The sequence below is a fragment of the Aythya ferina genome (assembly GCF_964211825.1).
Source record: "Aythya ferina genome assembly, chromosome: 2".
NCBI lineage: Eukaryota > Metazoa > Chordata > Aves > Anseriformes > Anatidae > Aythya > Aythya ferina.
The window spans coordinates 153,587,606-153,605,728 of NC_140297.1; the positions used below are offsets into that span (position 1 = coordinate 153,587,606).

The following is an 18,123-nucleotide window of genomic DNA, read 5'->3' on the forward strand; positions in this document are numbered from 1 at the left end:
TGCCTGTGGTCCACACACTATCTCTTATTTTGTAAGGCAAGTGGTTTTCTCCTAATTAAAAGAAACCAAAGTGTTCTTGAAAGAAAATGAAGCGCCAATTCCCTTGGAGATGCGGGTGAACGTATTTCTTTCTGCAATGTCATTTTTAAATTATTGGGTCGCAGCAGCATATTATTCACAGTATCGATTCTGCCAGTAGTGCTGTCACCAGCAATATTGGGGTGGGGAGATGCAGCGGGTGCCTCGCTCATTACAGCTATGTGTGTGCGCTGCCTGATAGGCCCTGAGAGATGCAGAAATCCTGTCAACCTGGTTATGGGCCCTGAAACCGCCTTCCATGATCACCACGCCTCCATCCCCAAAGGTTGACACCTTTGCTGCTACTCCAGGCCTGGTAGCCCTCCAAACTACGATCCCACAGGGATTTGCACCTGGACTGATCCACCCCTGTACCCATGCACCGCCCTTCACTGCTCAAGGGTCCACTTGGCTGGATTTCACCTCTGCTTTCACAGGTGGGCAACCAGCAGCATCCCATTTTGATACCCCCTCCAAGGATGCTTATCCTCTTTGCCAGGCAGCTCCTCCAGGGCCACCAAATCCTGCTGAGGGACACCTACTTTTGTCACACTGCCAGCCACCTGCTGCTGCTTGCCACCATGCCACCTATCAAGAGTTATTAAAGAACCATATTCACTGTTGTCATCTAGTATAGTAAGATTTACAAGGTTATAGATTACAAAACTGAAATCATTTAATTGAGATTCCCATATATTGAGAGCTCAGGTACCATAAAATACCTATCTGTCTAAAGCTTTTTATTTTATAAACAGGTGTATTTACAATCAAGTCCTAAGCTCTCTTTTCCCCATCCAAACCCAGTGGAATTTCTAGAAACATTACTCTAGCACATTTTAACATCTCATCTGTCACGTCTGCACAATATGGGATATGGAGAATCCTTAAACAGAGAAAAAAGAGCTCATTGTGTTATTTATGCTACCAGAGTCTTCATATACTAAAAATTCAAAAGTTCTTCACTACTTTAAAGTTTTGGCATCTGTGACTTCCCTGTGGAATAAACCATCTGCACTTCATCTCTTCAATAGTAGATGACTAAGGACTGTCAATACTTCAGTAAAGTCTGTAGACCCATCCAGTATGTTCCAAAAATGTTGAGTGTGACAGCAAATTTTTAAAAAGTGATAGAAAGAAACACTAATTAAAACCAGATTAGCTCTGAAAAATGTAGAAAGTAACAATTTCAGTCCACAGCTAGACCACAGCAGACAAAGTAGAACTTCCCAGATCTTCTACGACAGATATCGAGACGAATCCCTGTCTTTAAGCCAGTGTCCTATCTAAAATCTATCCCATTTACCTTGCTGTAAAAACGATCAAAGTCTCTATTTAACGAAACTCTACAAACCCTTTCAAAGGCTGGAATCAGAGATTGTATCATAGGCTTCTGTTGGAACAAAGATAAAGTAAATGTTATCTTGTTTCCCTGAGTCTGTAGGTCTCCAATGCTCAACCCATGGCTACAGGGTAGTTAAGAGTATGCTCAGATCAGCATTGGCACTGAAACCCATCCTTTTGGGAGCAGTGGCTATTATCAGGGGTGCAGGTAGAAAGGCTGAATGTTACCAGGTTTTGTTGGAAAGTGCAGTTCTGAGGTGAGCAACTCAGGCTTGTATCAGGAGCATGGGTTACAGAAATATTCTGAGTATGTTATAAATAACAGACTTCAGTTAACCAGAAGTGTATTTTTCCTTGATCAAGGATGGGTAGCCAAGTAGTCAGCATATTTATCTACCTTGTACAGAGGAAATCCGCACTCAGCTTGCCCAAGCGTTCTCTATAAACCTGCCTCTATTTTTCTTTCCCCTGGGTTAGAAGTTAGGTGCTTTTATATTTCTTGTTTTAGTCTGGGTCCTCATAAAAAAAAAAGGTCTATGTTATTAGTTTTTATTATTCCCACCTATGATATAGCTCCCTTCCCCCACATTACCCACTACATTGTCACTACAAGGGAAAGAGAACAGAGAAGAAGGTAATGACAAAGCATAAAAACTTTAGGTTTTAACCTAAAGTTTATTCTTCTTTGGCTGTTTGAGGCTGCTTGAAGCATGAATTCACTGCTGCTGTTTAAAAAAGAAACTCCCCAATTACCCAAGTGAGTCAGCTCCTGCAGAGGGACAGTTGGCTTGTCCATCACGTGCCAGCACACCACTTGCCCATGCTTACAGCAAGAACTTGATTCCTGCAGTATATTCTGCCACAGAGTGCATGGCTTTGAGGAAATCACAATAAAAACCTGAAAAACCTGAGATTTTAAAACTGCTGTTCCCCTTTCTAACAAGTCTGTACAGGAAGAACCTGTTAAAGTTCAAATACTGAAGCTGGGATTTTAAACCCATGTGTACGTTTCTGGTCTATTTCACCAGTCATTAGCAGCATTAAATCAGGGCACAATATCTGCTAGGAAATGTAGTCATCTGGTACTGGGAAAATGCACTAGCATGTCTGTTTGATGTTCTGAGAGGGTCTGGTACTCCAAGACAGAAGATACCAGAGCTTTTCAAGTTCTGCTCATTATTTGCTTTGCAGTGACACAGGAAACAGTAAGGGCTTTAATCTGTAAATAATCTTTCCTTCAGGGATCTGGGAAAGACCTACAGGACACAGCAATTGCTTTTTTTCCACTCCATGAAATCCTTCATTAAAATACTGCTCACTCAGTAACAAGTTTAGGGGGAAAAAAAAAAAAATGTTTTTATGCAAAATCAAAACTCCTGAACCTCTTTGCTCTTATGCTACAAACAGCTTGCTTTAGTTGCAGGAGATTGGGCTTTGCATAAGAATGCTTCATAGAAGCAGAGGGAAAACCAATTCTTAATACACAAGGGAAAAATTAAGAGGAAAAAATGTGCAAGATAAGATAGCCAGATGAGCAGTTAAATGCTCCAACACCTTGATCTCGGCACATCAAATAGAATACATCTGCTTCCGTGGAGACTGTGCCCTTCTCCTAAAAGTACCCTCCTCCCTGGGTGCACAGACATCCAACTTCATACCAAAGCCTTCTCAAAGATTTTTTTTTCTTTCCTCCACTTCCAGTCCCTCTCTGCAGCCACCCTCTCCCCTTCCACCACCTGACAGACTTGATACAGGGCAACCCTTCAGATTCCAGGCTTAATGCTGTACATCACCGTGATTGATTGGACTTCAGCAAAAAGTCTGTGTAATGGTTATTTCAGAAAGAGGGAGGATTAATTTTGGTGTGATGCTGCAGATCAATCTCCATTTCAGAGTAATTAGCTCCTGCAGCTACAGGACAGGCAGCAGAGATGCAGGTACCCACCAACAGCTGCTGCAGGGTTGGGAGCCAAGAGGCCCCTGCATGTCCCACATTTCTTACAGACACTGTTGGTGCCCAGCTCTCATGGTTTTGGTTGGAATGGAGTTAAATTCCTTCATACAGGCTTGTGGTTTGGATTTGTGATGAAAATAGTGGTGATAACACACGGATGTTTTAGTTGCTGCAGAGCAGCACTCACCCAGAGCCAAGGACTTTCCAGCTCCTTGTGCTGCCCTGCCAGCAAGGGAACGGGGGTGCTCAGGGAGCTGGAAGGGGACAGAACCAGGACAGCTGGCCCAGACTGGCCCAACAGACATTCCACAATGTGGTATCATGCTCTGAAATGACAGCTGGGGGAAAGGAGGAAGAAGCAGGAGATGTTTGAAGTTATGGCATTTGTCTTCCCAAGAAGTCCTTACGTGTGATGAGCCCTGCTTTCCTGGGAGTGGCTGATACCTGCATGCTGATCAGAAGCAAATTCCTTTTTTTGCTTTGTTTGCGCATGTAGCTTTTACTCAACCTAGTGAACTGTCTTTGTCTCAACCCATGAGTTCTTGCACTTTTACCGTTCCGATTCTCTCCCTGGGGAGGGTGAGCAAGTGGCTGTGTGGTGCTCAGCTGCCTGCCAGGTTAAACCACAACATCAGCAAAATGCAACATAAGGCTTCAGCTGGAAAAACAACAAAGAGAGGAACTGCAGAGCCACTCGGTCACTGGCTAACAAGTCATACCCTGCTAAGTCAGTGGGAAAGTCACCCCAAGGATTTAACAACTATTTTGGGGTCTCTGGAACAACCTACGTGATGAGAAGTGCCAAGTTTTTGTAAAAGCCGAATTCCTGTATTTTCCACATATGTAACCTGTAACCATAATTGCCCAGGTACCCTGCAGCTATGTAAGCTCTGGGCTTTGTAACTAAAAACAGAGAGAAATTCTGGCCACAACAAATTTGGTAAAAGCTACAGAGAGGAAGCAATTCAATAATCTGATTTGTGGTGGCTGGTTGTATTGAGGATACTGGAAGAAACACTGATGATCCTGAGTTAATACTTAAGAGCAGCAAATCAATACTTTGGGCCAAACTGTGATCCTATTTTAGTTCATTTAGATCTGTGAAAATGAATTGAATTACTCAAGATCTTCATCTACGTAATAAAGCTGGTCATTTTGGCATCGTGGTCTGCGAGTACTCATTACAGAAGCCAAACCACAGGCTTGCTCCAGATGGCTTGTCTCTACAGCACAGCATACATCCAAGGCACTTTACAAAGTAATCACCTACTGATCATATCCTTTCAATTAAAAATTACTTAATTTTTCCAAGTGCTGGCATCCATTTATAGAAATACCAGAAAATTATGAAGTGCTTGGCCAATAACATGCAGCTTTTTCTACATTACAGAATTGTCAGCTCAACAACATTAACCAGTTTGGTAAGGCAGTGCAGTTTGTATCAGGCACGTGCTGCATTTGGAAGTTTCTCCACCTCTACATCTGCGGCAGTTTCAGCCTTAGCAGGACCATCTGAGAGCAAAAATGAATTGGGGTAAAAAGTCTATCACTCTACAGCATAGATACAGATGAAGAGACTTTCTAGAGTGATTTAATTAAATGGAAAAAGCTCCAAAAGGAGCTCCAGCTTTGCTTGTTTTTGATGAAGCAGATTCAGGCTGACGCACATATTGGCAGACGAGAAGACACTGCATCCTTTTCTGGGATGCTTGCACAAGCTACAGACAAAGTCTACCAGGGTTTCATTCTTGGTGCAAACTTCTCAGAGCATCACTCACCAGCATCTCAGCTTGAATTGCTGAAGTCTCCTCTCTGGGACTGCACAATGTGTATTGCTACAGCAAAATTGTGCCTTACAGCAACAAGAAATGTGAGTTGCTCATACGCAAGGGTATATAAGATATTAGTTTCCTTTCGAGCAGACCTATGAAAAGGTGTATTCCACTTTCCTTTTTATCACAATACTGACAGCTATGATATAAATACAGCCTTCAAAATGAGCATGTAGACAATCAAAAAAGCATATCTGCTGGGGACTGTAAAGCAGTTGGCCACAATGATCCAAAGGTGACCGAACTGTGCTTTCCCACCCCAAAGCTGTATGTTCGCCTTGGGTACTTGTCTCAGTGAGCACTAGCTGAACTCGTGCTAAGAAAGATCAATTTTCTTCACAGCAAATAGGCATGCTGTAACCTTTATTTCAGAAACCCCAGTATTTTCAGCTAACAGCTTCACCCCATTCTTGGTTGAAGACCTTTTCTTACAGATGTCACTCATGACCACAGACCTAGTGCAGCTGCTTATTTTTGCTTCACTGCTAGCATCTAGAGTCACTGCAGGTCATTGAAGAGACTTGTCTGGCTGAACAGCTTCCAGAATTGCAACGAAGGAGTTATTTAATATCCTTAGACAAAAGCTACTATGCAAATAAAGAGCACTGTGATGTACCAAAGAGGGTCTTCTGGTTACCATCTCATATTAGTCCAATAGAAGTAAATGGATTCTAGCCTGAGTTTGTGCCATACTGTTCCTTGGATAAAGAATCTGTAGTTTAAAATAAACCCTGCTAAACAAACTATAGTCCACTTAGCTTGACAAATTTAAACAATTAACTTGCGGGAAGCCAAGCTGCTTTTTCATACTCATGGGTCAGCTGCCTTGAAACAATGTCTGAAGTACAAATAGGCTTTTAGGGCCAGATTCTGATTTCATTCATCATGGTGTAAATCAGGAATAATCTCTTTGGAGATTAGTAAGAGCAGGATCAGATTCAGGCTCTCAGAGCTAAGCACAAACCATGTGCTTGCTGGGTTTATTCTAATTCTTCTAAGCACTAAGAAATTCTCCTTCAGCATGTCCCTCTTCCATTCTGCCTCTGAACTGAGGAGCAAAGACTCGGCATTGCTGCTAACACCCAGCAGAAGACATTTGAAAAATTATTTTGCCTACAAAGTTCCTAAATAAGCCTTGCAATTAGAAATAAAAATAATATTAAAAAAATCAAATTACACAGGCAGAGCACAGTTGTATTTAAAGACCACTCCTGACCCCTGAACCATGAAATGAACTACAGTAACCATCTTTTACAAGAAATGAACGCATTTAATTACTTTGATTTACAGCATCTGTCTCTGGTTCCGGGCATATATCAAAGGAAAACATAAGCAGAGCTTTTGCCAGATGCATTTAACAACCTTAAGAAGCATCTCAACAAGAATTACAGTGCCCTTACAAATGAATGCAATGTCATGTGAAAGTCACTTGTGTCCTTCCTCTGACACCTCTTTTGAAGGTTCAGGCAACAAAAAGACATGTGCCAGTGAATACCTCACTTATTTTTTTTGGTAAGATCAAAAACAAAGTTACCAGCTTGATCGAACTATGCATTACTGTGCAACTATATCAAAAGGATACAAATTTTGCCATTCATAATGCTTGTGCCTGTGCACCAGTTTGAGTGTACGCATGGGAAAACCTGGCAAAAGAGGCTAAGACATGTCTTTCATATTTAGATCAAGATACAAATCTCACAAGAAATGGAGAACTACAAAAATCACCTGCTGAGAAAGATAGCATAAGCCTACACAGATACTATTCTCATTTGATGTGGAGCAGTTCAGTCTCTCTGCCACGATGCTTACAGTGCTTATGCCTCCCAAAGCAGCCTGCTGAGCAGACTAACTGTATGGCACCTTTAATTCTGGATGCCAAGTCCGTTTCTTCATTCTGCACCTCCCAAAGAACCAATTCTTCAATCTTTAATTTTCCCAACACCTAAGTTGCTTTCTATGGGTTTCTGTAACATGTCTTAAAGTTCATGCATCAGGTTTAAAATCTTACACTGTGCACTCTTTGCAAAGTAAATTGACCTTTGAGGGAGGGAAAAAAAATCCCACATCCCAATAACTTTGGACAGGAAGTTGAATTTCAATAGGAGCTATAAGTGGAGTTCCAAGGGCTATCACGTCTATGAAAGTTTCCTTCAGGAAGGGGAGGAAATCTGAATGGGTAACTTTGCAAGAAAGTAAATTTTTATCCTTTTGTACCTTTAACAGGACTCTCGGACGGTGATGACAGACAGGTCTAAGAAAAGTACTCTGCTATGCAGGCTGAAAAGAGTCCTGTTGGAATTGGATAAGGAAACCCGTATCATCAGTTGTTCATAAAAGTGCCATGTGCTCTAGAGATCAGGAGAAGTCAGATGCTTTGCAAGTCTCATTAAGCAGATGAGACCTTCAGCAATCGATTCTAACACATGTGCTGAGCAACAGCCCTGTGCTGACTCAGAGAGAAGCACACTACCCACTCTGTCTCTGTAAGATATTTCAGTCTTGTCTTCTAAAGAGTCTCCAGGTAATGAGCTGATCAAGCCCTAATGAGCTCATTAGATATGACAAGTCTATACTCAAGGTTACCGTGCACAACCCTATTCTCTCTTGGAGAAAGGTGAAACAGTCATGCAGCATTTATTCCTGATGGAAAAGAGGATTAAAAACCAAACGCAGTGCTTGGTCCTAGAAGCAGAAACACCTTAATTTCCTTGGAAGTCAATATTGTCAGCACCAGCCAAAGCCATGCTGCCACGTACCTGCCCGGGAGCAGCAATCAGCTCAGAAGAAAGCATGGCAGCTCAAGGGGAGATCAGAAAGATTGATTTTGACAGCTGTAAAAGCAAGAGGGTTTTTTAATATTCAGAAAAGTGTCAGTGCCTTAATAACGGAATTTCCATCTCTAAGAGCTACATTTGTCAAATGAAACCTGATTAGATACAAAAGTATAAAAAAAGGGATTTGGGCTTTGACAAATTTAAAGCGGTTCCTTTTGTAGAGGCCAGGACGTCTGAGGGGGATGCTTTTCCAAATGAGCAAGTCTAACCTGGTTTTACCCTCAACTTGACCCTCAGGCGCCAGCAGCTGAATGCAACACCTCACAGTTTAACTGATAACAAGGTCAGCAGCACAGGAGCAGGCAGCACCAGTTTCAACAGCACCACGCTTCACCCTACAGAAGAGCCGCCTTGAGAAGCCAATTGGTTTCTTCTAAGAGATAAAAGAAAGAGTTACGCTCCACCCTGGTGATCCAACACCCAGTGCATGTATTTATGCCAAGGAAATCTGAAACACACACAGCAAGTGCACCAGGTTCAAGTAGGAACTCAGGGATGGGGGTCTCCTGTTCTGCCTCCAGTCTGTTCCCCAAGAAGCTCCTCACTGCGGATACACACCAATATCTTCTGCATCTGCATATCACAGACAGTAAATTTCAAAGCAAGAGAGTAACAGCACAAGATTTTGCTGGCAGACAAGAGCCAGACTACTAGTACACATTTCCAGACTCAAAGACATGCCAGAAGTGTGGTTAGTGGCTCCAAGAACAATCTTAGGGCCGACTGACACCTCGATGAAATGCCGTTTTCCCAAAATGAAGCTCTGCTGGATATTTTTCATAAAGATACAGAAAACCTCTAAGTTTGCATGTGGCAAGATAAATTAGGGAAGTTGACATTTTGAGCAAAGCCTCATTAAGAAATTCACACATGCACGAAAGAAGAAAGCTGGGATGTGCAGGGCCCTGACAGCCTGCCTAACAAGGATCGAAGCTTTGCTCTCAGCTGCACTAACATCCAGCTCTTGGTCAGGCTTGTTCCCACAGAAGAACTATGCTTTTTCCAAAATATTAACTTTAAATGGGGCAAACACGGGACTTTGTGGGATTGTTTCCCCATCAGCACACTGGATTTGGGTATTTTAAGCCCCAGGGACAAAGAGCTACTGTCTAGACTGGGGCAGAGGGAAGCTCTTCTCTAATAAACAATAGCAGCAGTGACCACGCTGAGCACTTCTGGCTTATTCTAGTGATGTTTTGGATTAACAAAGCATTCTTTGTCCACTGTTTTCAAAGCTATAGGTAAAGGATAAGCATGCCCTCCTTTTAAGCAGGTGGAAGCAAAGGCACAACAGAGCCGCTCTCCTACTCCAACAGGTCAGAAAACAGCAGAGAAGAGCAGCCTGTTCTCTCACTGTGAGAAACACAGACATTCCTTTCCAAGCGAGCTGGGATGGTAATTGTAACCTATTGATTCTTTTCCATCCAAACCTCCAGTTTTCCCCTATTAAAAAATCCCAAAATAAATTGCACTTACATAGCAGCTTACTCAGCCAATATTTATACTCAACCCAGTATTGACAGGAGACTCTTGCCTTGCAGAGAGACAACTTACTCTGAACTCCTTTGTTTCATTGCTATCAGCAAATGTTTCAGCAGCTCCTGCAATTACTGTACCACCTTGTACTTTTCAACAACCTTGTATTTTTCAACAGCCAGCATCCATCTCCTGCTCCTTTGCTCTTTGCCCACACAACCACTTATGTAGCTGCTTGAGGCTCATTTCCATTTGAGGCACTGGCCATCCTCAGTGCCAGAGTTAGAGTGCTTTAATAAAAGCCCAAGTAGGGCACAAATGTCTTAAGCAGGCATCTACACCCAATGCACAGCAGTGTAATTTAACTGTTGGAATAGGATAGTTCTGTTGAAAGGGACCTACAAAGATCATCCAGCTGCCTCACCACTTCAGGGCTAACCAAAAGTTAAAGCACGTTATTGAAGGCATTACCTATATGCCTCAAACACTGGCAGGCATGGGACATCAGCCAGCTCTCTAAGAAGCCTGTTCTACAGTTTGACAGCCCCCACAGTAAAGAAATTTTTTCCTAATGTCTAGTCTGACCTGTGAGAATCACAGCAACACTCAGAGGACCTATATATTATCAGTACTTTCTCCCCCCGAAAGCTTCCATGATCTTTAAGAATATGAGAAAAAATAGGAGGTATCTCAGTTTGTCACATCTGTTTCCTGTAACTTGAGTGAAATTCCATTTGCAAGAGACCCAAATTACTCCATTTTTCCTCTGTCTGGACCATGCATCACCGTTCTCCAGTGTCCTTAAATATTTTACAGAACACATACTTTACAGATGCACAAACACTTCCAGTTCCTCAAAGTGGCCAAAAAGCACCTGAATATTGCACACAGCTATCTACAGTTAAACAAGTCTTATCAAACCTAATGTGGTGGCCTTGGGGAAAATTTGTCTGTAATCAGTACACTCTTTAATGGGCTTGCTTTGTTAGGTTGTTTCCCAGCATACATATATATCATTGACCTAGCAAGCTAATGAAGTGGCCATCTGAGATGGCTCCAGCATCCCTACAGTTTTATCATGCTATCTGAGAAGTTGTGCAGCAGCTGCTATTTCACACATCCTGCTACCATGTTACAGGCTTTTCCTCTAGCTTTTCTGGTCTAAAGCAGTTTCTATTTTTGCATGTGTATTTTTGCAATATTCACATAAGTCTACTGCAACAGTCACAGTGAGCGACTGGCAGAGGCACTTTCCATTGCTCTGTAAGGTCTCAGGAACCAAGCAAGCAGAAGCACCACAACAACTGCCATCTGGAAAGGAGTACCAAATTAAACTGTTCCTGCAGCACAGGTATCAATCACCACAGCTGACAAAGCAGAAGCTGAGATGATTTTTGTTGGTGATATGCCAAACCATGGCAACAACTGCACTACTCGGTGGAGTGGCTGACAGTGAATTGCTGAAGCCAATGTCCTGTCCCTAAAGTTCTACTGTCCATGAGGATGAAGATCATCTTTTAGTTCCCCGATTCAGAAATCAAGCTGTTAGTTAAAAAGAGCAGTGCTTTTACCTTTACTGGAGTCTCTGTGCATCTTACAGGATGAATTCAGCCTTCAGGAAACAAAGGTCCAATGCTGTCATCTGCAGCTGGTAAAATGAAGCTGAGATGGGAGGAGGTCCCAGGTTCTCAGCCCCAAGCACATCTTCCCACTGCCACACACATGACCTCAGGTGCAAAGTTTAAATGTCCTCCACCCTCCCATGTCTTGGTTCTCTCAGAACTGGGCATGCAGAGGACAAAACGTTGCAGAGTCAAGGGAGTAGCAGGAGAGACAGAAATAACCTGCAATAGTCTTTTCTCCTCTAGCAAGGAACAATTGTGGTACAGGGAGTGGTGAGGAGACATGCAAATGAGGGGATGAGAAACACAGGAGGGTACCAGGACAGTAGGACTGAAGAATATTTCAGTGTGTATTCAGAAAGGAGAGGAACAGAAGATAAACAAAGAAGGCTCACCCCAAAGCTCTGGTAAAGCTTTTAACCTCTCACACTCTGTATTTTGATTCTGTAAGTTTGATGTTGAACTTATGTTAGCAAGGTAAAGGGCAAGCAAAAAGTTCATTTTTTACATTTCAGGGTGAATTTTTAGACGAGATTTAAGCCAAATGGTTGGGAAGAACAGCAGATCCATCTGTAAAATGAAGTCTGAAACCACAGGAGACCTGATCATACAGGTATTGCTTCCCAAAACAGCGAGTATTACCTAAAGGAGAAAAGCAGAAGATTCTGGAAAGAAAAGAGCAAGAAGGGAGATTTCTAACCTTAGAAGTCCACGCCACAGGACTGATCCTTTCTTTATTTATTCAAAATCCACAGAATTGCTCCCAAGAGAAAAGCTGGGTGAACCTTCTGAAGAACATTAACAACTTAAATAGAAAAATCATTTCAAAGACAAGAAACAAAAATCCAAATTCAGGCATAATTTCAACATAGCCATCAGCCAACATAAATGGTGTCAGTGCAAGCCATGTCAAATTCAGAGGAATTATTCTGACATTTCTAAAGGCAGAATTTCCTTCTGGATTCTTCAAAAGAAATAATTTTGACCATGTCAAAGAGTTTGAAATAGACCTGGAATTAAGATTAAGTGAACCAAAAAGCAAGAATGCCTTGTGTGGTGGTTTTACTTGGGTGGGCAGCTGAGCTCCACCACTCACTCACTCCCCCTCCTCAAAGGGAAAGGGGGTAAAAAGGAGAAAATAGAATAGAAAGGAGAAAATACAACAGAAAGGGCTCAAGGGTTGAGATAAGGACAGGGAGATCACTCAACAATTATCATCACAGGCAAAACAGACTCAGCATGAGGTCATCAGTTATAAATCAGTTTCAGCTGATTAATACTATTACCTATTACTAACAGGATAGAGCACTGAGAAACTAAAAGCAAACTAAAGACATCTTCACCCCTCATACATCTTCTTGAGCTTTATCTCTGCCGCTCCCTCACGGTCCCTCTCTGCCCCTGCTCCCTGTGGGGTCCCTCCCACTGGATGCCGTCCTTCCTGAACTGAGCCTGTAAGTGCTGAGCTCCACGGGGGGCTCCTCCACAGGCTGCAGCGTGGAGATCTGCTCCATGTGGGACCCATGGGTTGCAGGGGGACAGCCTGCTCCACCAGGGGCCTCTCCACAGGCCACAGGGGAACTGCTGCTGCCTGCCTGGAGCACCTCCTGCTGCACTCACCTGGGGGGTTTCGGGGATGGTTCTCATTCCTCTCTCCCACAGCTGCTGTTGCAGAGAAGTTCCCCCACCCCCTCTTTTCTTAAATCTGCTCTCACAGAGGCACAAACAACATCTCTTAGTGGCTTGTCTCTGGCCAGCAGAGTCCTTTGGAGTGAGTTAAAACTGGCCCTTATCTAACATGGGGCAGCTGCTGGGCTCTTCTCACAGAAGCCACCCCTGCAGTCCCCCCAGTGCCAAAACCTTGCCAGGCAAACCAAAAACACTTAGTTTGATCAAAACCAAAGTTACCATGACCTCATTATGTTTAATTTAGCTTTCTATTGAATCCATATATACCAGTATTTTTCTCAGTTTTGTCACCAAGTTAAGAGCAACATAAAAGAAGACAATGTCATACTGTAAGATCAGCTCCAACTCAAGTTGTAGGTAGCTCTACACCATGTTCTTTTCTACAATTTTGTAGAGGTCTCAAGATGAATTATCACCAGTCTAGTTCTACACTAATCCCAAACCAGGGCTTTCTGCAGGCTGGTATGTTCCGACCCAAATACTCAGATGACATCTTGCAATTTGATTGTTTTTGCACCATAATGTAAGCAGGTATCTTAAAAAGAAATCCAGTTCTGAGCATGTGTGGTGTTCACTGAATTTGAGCTGGAGATATGGAACATGATTCTTACCTAAAAATCTGGAGGTGATGCCTTATGCTTCCCTGGCAGGGTCATTAACTGAGCTGGCAGATTTGATAGAATTAGATTTCTTTGTTGAGCTGGTACAGTACTGTGATGTGTCAGCACATACAGTATTTCAGATATGTACATTCAAGTCATTGATTGAGTAACCAGCTTCCAGAAGTAATGTGATGCCCTTTAGAAGGAACTACCTTTGTTTTGTGTTGGTACATCAAAGCTAAAAAAAAAAAAATTGCAAAAATCCACCAAACCTGAAAAACATCAGTAGTAATTATCTAGTCCAGAGACATTTTTGACTTGCATCCAGTTTAATACCTAAGCTTCACTGTGCCAGTTTTTGCTCTGCGGAACCATCTTTCAAGGGGATGGATAGCAATTGGTCTGGCTCAGAGGAGTTTTAGGGACACCTAGAGTATGTGTGGGCACCTCTGTCAGCAGCAGTCCTGTGTCAGAAGTGAACGTTTAGCCCCAGCAGGCTCTGACCACAGCCACCGCTTCCTCTTCCACTCTAACTCTTCGGGGTGAAGAACTACAGAGGGCTGAGCTCACATCAAAAACTGCTGCCGAGAGAAAGGACCTCTAAAGAAATAGAAGATCTACTAAAGAACAAGAGGTCTATTCAGATGATGCCCTCCGAGCAAGAACTCTGCACTTCAAACAGTTGTCACCAGATGCAGGGTACAACCATCTCTATTGTGCCTCATTTGCACTCCACTATACCCAGCCATCAGCTGACAGAAACAGCTGTCATTTTATGAGGTTTACAGATTTCCTGTCTGCCCCTTGGAAATAATGCACCCAGTCTCTGCCCAAAGGCTTCGTCGTCTAGTATGCGGGCGAAAGTCTCACTCTCCCAGCAGAGGGACACACATGTCGGTACAGATTAAGCAATTTAATCAAGAGCAGTTCAAAGTGCCAGAAAGCCAGGAACAAATTAAGTTCCACCCTCCTTTTCCCCCAGAATTGTATGTGAACAATTACTACAGTTTTTACAATTGACATCCCTAACCTCCCCTCACGCTTCAGAGCAAGTTTCTACCACTGTTATTGAGAGTTTCTTCTGCAAAATGCTCCCTGTCCCCCAGAGCTCCGTTTTCTTTACTTTACAGCTATTCACAGCTATGCATGTTGTACAACCCCAACTACAGGAGCTTCTCACATCCTCACAGGATATTTTCTGTTAAGTGATTTGAGTCTGCTATTTACAAGCTACACCATGGGAAACTCAACACCAGTAGAAAGAGAAGACTGGGTAAGAAAGGGAAAAGCGATCAAAAGGCTGATAGTGGTTCCTCTGTGGCTGTCATTTATGGATGCCAGGGTGGTCCAGAGATGTTTCCAGAACAACAGAGACACATGAGACAGGAAACAAACCTTCTAATGAATTTGCCTCCTAAGTAGGCACAGACACTTAAGCTGATAATGTTTTATAAGTTAAAGATTAGTGCCCAGAAAACATATCCAGCTCCCACAGTTCATGGAAGGGATGATTCAGTTGACCATAACAGGTTTCAGAGGCCACTGGAGGTGTCCTAGAAATCAGCCATCTTCCTGGGGTCCAAATATGATGACACAAGGTGTCAAGAGACAGATTCCTGAGCCAGCTCCAGAAGATCAGTTCAAATGGCACTGAGTAACTACATTTAGGAAACAAAAGTCACATCATATATAAGATGCTGAAAAACAGGTGCCTATGGGTAGACAACTGCAATCCCAGGCTCTCCGTGGAGATCAAGCTCCCGAAGCCATGAACAGTATTCATGGTACTCAGGTGCCTGCTGGGCAATGAGCTGAATCTACCTTCAAACACCAGGCTGGCCCAGAGAGGAACTCTGCTCTGGATGGACTGCAAAGCCATTTATTCACCTCACCAGTGGGACCAGATGGATCACACCACCCAGGACTTGAGAGGCACACAGGACTTACCACCTTCCTGAGCTGAAGCCTGGGTTCATCTCTTGCCTTCTGTCGCAGATACTGTGGCAATAAAAGCAATATAAACATGCAAAACAATAAAACAAATGCAAAATAAAAGCAATATAACCATGCATAAACTGTAGCTTGCCTGCACGTTTCAGTCTCCTGTCCCATACAGATGTGTTCTTAGGAATATTACTAATACAACATTCCTCACTGTTGCAATTCTACTCTGGGGCATGAGAAATCGTAGACAGTCAAAAGATTATTTTTTAACTTCCATACCTCTGACTTATGTTTTCATTTTGCAGGTTCTTCTGCAGTCAAGCAGGACTACATACATCAGAAAGGGGCAAAGGCATCTCTTCAACACTTGGCCTTATTAAAAGGCACATACAACCTTGTTTTATCCTTTTTCAGCAATATCAGATAAGTAGAAAGTTTCTCTTTTCCTGGTCAGATACTTTATCCAGTAAGTTGTTAGACATTATTTTAGGTGGTTCAAATACATTATGGCTGAAGTAAACAGATCCACAGATTAAGATCAACAACCTTCCTTAAGTTTGTTTATGGATAGATTGGAGAAATGAGTTGCAAATTTAGGGGTTTAAAAAAAAATAAAAAAAAATCATACTGTGCACACAGTCCAAGGTGCATTTTCACCTCACCTGCTCAGGACTAAGAAGGCATGAAATTTCTGTGCAACAGACCAAGCTTTAAGGCTCCAGATCTGCCTTCCCCTTCCAGTTTTGTCCTATGGGTAGAACTCACAGCACACGATTGTAGTGAATCTACAGGCTGCTCAGGAAATTTTTATAGTAATATTCACAGCAAAATTATTAGTACAAAGCTAACTGAGGTTACTCTGATACCTTTCTAATGAAAACATTCAATGTATCTTTAAAGGGGAACTGGCTGTTAAAAACATTCTTCCACTTGAGAAAGGCTCTTAAGTAAGAATAAATAGCTTTTGGATGCCCAGGTTACAGGTGTGCTCTATACCAGCATCATTCTGCTTTTGAAAGTAAAAATAAAAAGGGTGCTGTAAGGGAAAGAAGGACAGGAGGAAGAAATCTGTCTCTTACATCACTGATGCACCTACCTACAGGTGAGTGCTACTTTAGATGAGACACTGTCAACACTGTACTCTCTTCTGCAAAGTATGGAATAGATAGAAGATATAGAAGGTTAAGAAATCCTTTAGATTATTATGAAAGCTCTCTGGGGCCAAAACCAGTGTAAAGTATTTCAGCAAAGATGGGTACCCCAAGGGGAAAGAGCAGATTTGGGCTGGCGTTTGCCCTCCCTGCATTTGCTATCTTTTCAGTAGGTAACTTGCCATCCTCCAAACAAGGCAACTGCCATCACAGCTAGGCCAAGAAGCAGAAGTTAAAATAGAAAAATCAGCATTTGCTGTGTATACAGTTGCCAAGAAGCTATTTCTCCTTGCCTGTGTAAATAAATTGTCGTTTAGCAATGGCTGGTTTGCTCCAAAAGACTTGTGGGGAAGCTAAACACTATCACCGTGCTACTGCAGGGGGAAAGAGGAGGCATGGATGGGAGCATCGCCAACAGATGCCCCATTCCCAGATCCCCAATACTTGGGTTGAGTGAGACCCAAGGTGTTTGTGCACACTGAAATGGCTGCATGCCATCACAGCCAGCATCACGGGAGCGACTGCTGGCCCTGCTGGAGCAATATAAATTCTGTCCCCGTTCCAAGGCCAAACTCCATGCAGATGGACTTACGGGGAAATGTCTTATTGCAGCTGATCATACGTGTTTGTTATGTATTGTACAGAGACACCTATTGACCAGTATATCTGGCTGTGAAGCAGATTAAATACTACTGACAAAACCTGAACTGTGAAACTAGGATTATTGGCCACAACTGTACTCTCTACTATTTGTTTGTTCTGACTGGTAAGAGTCTGGTGTGAGAAAGAAAAAAAAAGTTAAAGAAACTCTACACAGAGCATCTGACTAATAAAACCAAACACAAAAATGCATCCTTATTCTGTGTTCCCTCAGCTGGCGCCATAAAAAGCTCCACCAGGTGGTGGGATTAACAGCACTTTAAATTTTCTGTGGAGCTAGATTTGCTCTTACTCTTTTGCTTTCAGAAGCACATTTCTGCTTCACCACACTTTCAAAAATACCTTTGAAAGAAGCTCTTAATAAAAACATATTATTACCATCATTTAATGACAGCATTTACAATGTATCTGGGATAAAAGATGCTGTTATAGCCAAGAAGATGGAACTGCCATCTGCATGACCCTGATTTCCCCTCAAATAACTCCCAGTTTTCCATCAAAAGAAAACCGAATTGATAAGCAGATCCAAAACCTTAAATGAAGTGATGTTTAGTGTTACAAGTTCCCTTCCTCAGCTGAGATGCTATCACCATTACTAATATCATCAAGTTTGGAAGAAAAAACTGCAAACAAGGTTGAAGGTACCTTTCTGGTTGGGATGCGTGAAAAATTCATACAAACAGCTGTCTCTACCGCACAGTCCAACTGTGCACAAATTGACTGAGCCAAAAGAATAGGGAATTGGATTTTTCTCTCCTTTTGCTCTGTATGAGACTGTGCTCTTACATACTACTAGCAGAAAGGTACAATACAAGTATATCAGACAGGAGTGTACTTTAAAAAAATATTGTTAAAAAAAAAAAAAAAAAAAAGGTTTGGGAGGACCATAGTCCAGGGTTTTGTCTTTGCTAAGGTAAAGGATTTAAGCCTGCTGAAATGT

General features: G+C 42.5%; 1 protein-coding gene across 2 annotated transcripts in view; it reads right to left on the reverse strand.

Moving 5' to 3' along the window:
- The window catches only part of ST3GAL1 (ST3 beta-galactoside alpha-2,3-sialyltransferase 1), a 78,256-nt gene that overhangs the window by 58,313 nt on the left and 1,820 nt on the right, over positions 1 to 18,123 (reverse strand). Inside the window, exon 2 of one of the 2 annotated variants that reach the window (XM_084510750.1) lies at positions 15,376 to 15,426. The exons of the other annotated variant lie outside the window; for it this stretch is intronic. The gene's annotated coding sequence lies outside the window, so the exon portion shown is untranslated. The remainder of the gene's footprint in view (positions 1 to 15,375; positions 15,427 to 18,123) is intronic. 2 annotated transcript variants of the gene reach the window in all.